The sequence below is a fragment of the Eschrichtius robustus genome, chromosome 6 (genome assembly GCF_028021215.1).
Source record: "Eschrichtius robustus isolate mEscRob2 chromosome 6, mEscRob2.pri, whole genome shotgun sequence".
Classification (NCBI taxonomy): Eukaryota; Metazoa; Chordata; class Mammalia; order Artiodactyla; family Eschrichtiidae; genus Eschrichtius; species Eschrichtius robustus.
This window is the reverse complement of record NC_090829.1, coordinates 129,107,608-129,111,861: the sequence shown is the minus strand read 5'-3', so window position 1 is coordinate 129,111,861 and position 4,254 is coordinate 129,107,608. Positions and strand designations below refer to the sequence as shown.

The 4,254-nt window shown below is 32.7% G+C and overlaps 1 non-coding gene across 1 annotated transcript; it reads left to right on the top strand.

The window, feature by feature from the left end:
* Positions 1 to 3,825: 3,825 nt before the first annotated feature.
* LOC137766870 (small nucleolar RNA SNORA51) lies at positions 3,826 to 3,957 on the top strand. The gene has a single exon (XR_011074402.1). It is a non-coding gene; the product is annotated as a small nucleolar RNA SNORA51 (small nucleolar RNA).
* Positions 3,958 to 4,254: the final 297 nt, after the last annotated feature.

The window sequence follows — 4,254 nt, the reverse complement described above, 5'->3', positions numbered from 1 at the left end:
GAAAGAGAGAAAGAGGGAGGAGGAAGGGAGGAAGGAAGGAAGGAAGAAAGAAAAAAAGAAAGGCACTGATGGTCACACTGATGTTAGTGAGTCTCTCCTATGGTTATATCATCAATACAGTTCTCAAATTCCCTCCTGCTCAGCTAAGGACTGAAGACTTTTTCTACCTGTTCTTCCTACATGATTGTAGTTTCCATTTCTTATGGCAGCTGCATCTTCATGTACATAAAACCATCAGCAAATGATAGAGTGACTTTAAGCAAAGGAGTAGCTGTGCTCAATACCTCAGTTACCCCTTTATTGAATCCCTTCCTTTTTAGCCTAAGGAACCAGCAAGTGAAACAGGCCTTAAAGGACATGGTCCAAAAAGTTTCTTTTGCTTCAAACAAATGAGAAAATTCTAAAAAGTATGAAGGAAAAAAATGAATAAAAATATTGCCCTTTTAATCTTGCTTTAGTTCATCTTACTTTGTACATATTTTTAGATTATATTAGCAATTTCAGCCAGTTTGGGCCTCCTTCCACGCTATCATTTCTTGCTAGAAATTCTATTCTACAAACCTGTTCCTTTAACGATTTCAGGAATGCAGAATTTTAAATGTGATATTTTTCACAGATCGTATTGTATGAAACAGATGTTTTCATAAGGCTGTGTATGAGCTTATGTGTTAGATATCTTTCCAGAACTTGGCATATGAATAGAATGTTTGTAGCTGGAACTACATTTTTAGAAAAAAAATGACTAAAGAAAGAAAGAAACTACAAAATCAATTACTTAGTCAAGAAAATAGTTCAGTTATAATAGATATAGCATTATAGATATAGCTCTTGAGAATATTGTGTTTCATAAGTGTCATATTTTTAATGTGTGAGCAGATTGTACAAATTATAAAGTAAGATATAATTTATAATTATTTTACAAAATAATTTTTCACTCCGTAAGATAATAAATTTTGATCCTTCTTTATGTGATGAATAAGAAAAATAGTAATCAGATTCTGCATGACCCCAAATGAAAATGTTTTTAATTAAACTCCTAAATTTTTGAATTTCTGAAAGAGATATTGTCTACCTATGTCCATGAGTTGAATTATAATGTAAGAAATTACTTCATTGACTTACTTCAGAGTCTGAAGTACATTTTACTACAGAATTTTCCTTATTGAATAAAGCTATTTTCTCTATCTAAAACATTCCTTATTTGAGTATAATAATTATTTTTCCATATAATGCTAAGTTGCACTTTAATATTATATTCTAGTTCATTGAGACTTTGGTGATGTTACTGGTAAAGATAGTGATACAGGTTAAATCTCAGTGGAGTGAGTAGAATTTTTTCTTTCTGTTAATCAAATTGATTTTAATGTAAAGTATTACTATACTTTGAACAAAAGAAATGTGGGAAAGAAAGTGTTAGTACATTAGTACAAATTTCATAAGATAAAAAGTGATGTTTGCAACTTATTGAAGGAACAATCAAATGCATGGCAGAGATCAAATTCAGAGTTTCTGCAAGAGATAAGGTATTGAATTTTCTCAAAAATCCAGCAGAAAATTGGCTCAGGTAAAATATGTAATTACAGGGCTTCCCTGGTGGCACAGTGGTTGAGAATCTGTCTGCCAATGCAGAAGACACGGGTTCGAGTCCTGATCTGAGAAGATCCCACATGCCGCAGAGCAACTGGGCCCGTGAGCCACAACTACTGAGCCTGCGCGTCTGGAGCCTGTGCTCCGCAACAAGAGAGGCCGCAATAGCGAGGGGCCCACACACCGCAATGAAGAGTGGCCCCCGCTTGCCACAACTAGAGAAAGCCCTCGCACAGAAACGAAGACCCAACACAGCTAAAACTAAAATAAATAAATAAATAAATTTATTTTTTAAAAAATATGTAATTACATGCTTTTTAACTTCTATTATTTGCTTTTATAGTATAATCTCCTATAATCTTCTATATATTTCTTTGGAATTTTGAATTGGTTTATAGGAGTATCTCTGAGTAAGGAAAAATATTTCGCAGGCTGATTCAGTTTAATCCCTTGGAAACCTACTATGTGAAATTGACAAAGTTGGCTCTATTAATAGAACAAAAATGAAAGTATATATGATGAAATGAGTTTGAAAATATGTTCCATATTACAACCCTATACCTTAGTCAATAATAAAGATAAGGTGAAAAATTAAATAAATAAATAGAAGGAAGGAAGGAAGAGAGAGAGAGGAAGAAAGGAAGGGGAAACCATTGAGCCTTGTTATCAAATTACTAAAAACTATTATAAAGAGTAAATCTTAAAAGAATCCAGAGATAAAAGACACATTACCTCCAAATGAATAAGCATGAAAATAATTGCATACTTCTCAACAGATACTAATGAACTGCATTTTTAACATCCAGAAAGTAAAAGACTGTTAATTTAGAATTCTATATCCAATCTTCCATACTCATAGAAGTCAGGCCTTCTAACACCTGGAAGGGATCCTTTGACTTCAACGTAAGTAGAGAAGGAAAGCAGAGAAAAAATTTTTAAAAAAATAGGCCACTAACTTCCAAACAATATAGTAGTAGTTCCCTAGTCTTTGTGTCATCAAATAATTTACATAAGAAATGGGTGGAGCTCTTTTATTATAACTGTAGTCTTCACACCATCAACAAATATGCTGAAGCATCAACTTTGGTACTGTGCTGGACAATCCCAATTTATCACTGTTTTTCATGCTATTAGTTTTTGTTAGAGATGCCAAGGAGTCATGAAGCAACTAGCTGGAAAATCAAACAACACAAAATTCAGTAAAGACACCAGGCAAATGTTTGGTCAGCAAGTCAAATCACCTTGACCAAATGTCATATTATTATTATTTCTTAGCAAGAAATAGAACAGACAGATTGAAAAGTTACGATGCATTCTATTTCTCTCAAAATTGTTTTTCAAATAAAGCCTACATATTATTTACTTTAGATATCTATAACATAATGCCTCAGCAAACTAAAGTTAAATACACTTCAAAAATGTAGTATATTCAGTACTGAACAGGGTTAAAACAAGGACGCCTGAGTCAGGCTGCTTGGGTTCCATTTCTGCTCCACATTTGCATAGTTTCATGACCTTGGTCAAGTTACTCAACTTCTTTGAGCCTTATTTTTCTTATATGTAAAATATGAATAATAATAATAATACATATTTTATACAACTTTTTGAAGTTAAAATCGATTTAAGTATTTCATGTACTATGGTTAGTCCATAGTAAGTATGCAATTAATATTAGCTACTATTATTACTGTTGCTGTTGCTGCTACTACCACAATTACTATTATTATCACTAATAATACTGCTAAGTGTGGAATTCACTCTTTTCGTTTTTGGAATGCTGGAAGACATTTGTTTCTCTCCAGTTTTCCAGAACCTTTTCAATCTCTACATTTTCATAAAAATCTTTATCCAATCATATACAATTTATTCTAAAGACAAGACTTTTAGTTGTTAAAAGCATCTTAGATGTTTGCTCATCCAATGTTCATTTATCTTCGGTTTTATTTATGTTCATTCCTACCCCTTTCCTTCTGCAGATTATTCTTATCAGATAATTCACAAGAAAAATGAAAGTCCATTTGCTTTTCTTTTTATCCCTCAGTGTTACATTACTGAACATAGTTAAGTTTATCTTTTTCTAGTTCATCATATTGCTGTAATGGGAAAAACATATTGTTCGTATGACTCTGCTCAATTGGGTTATGCCTCCCTTTTGACTATCTTAGTATGTACATAGTAATTTTATAACATTCTTTGCTATCTGTATTCTATAACTTTTCCTTTTAAATAATACCTTGAGGCTTCTCAGTGCTTACCACAGGCTGTTTGCTTACAATAACCATACAGAATGAGGAGGCAGAATAAATCTATTCTATGTACACCTCAGCCCACGTCCTTTGCCTAGTCTGTATTATGAATAGGGGGACATGGAGTTGAGGGAAAAAAAAACTAATAATGATACGTATAATTTATTTTTTTTCTACATATGAAACTCTGGTAAGTTTGGTAAGTTCTTTACTCATTTTATTCTCACAAAATCCTAAAATGTAGGTAAAAGTATATCTTCTACTTCTTAGAAGTGAAACTGAGGCTCTGAGAGGTGGAGTAACTTGACAGTATCACTCCACGTGTGAATGCAACAGTTGACATTTAAACTTAGGCAATCTGGCTCCAAAGCCTAAACTCCTAACTGCTATGTTGTTTTATTTCTATAACTTCATTATAGAG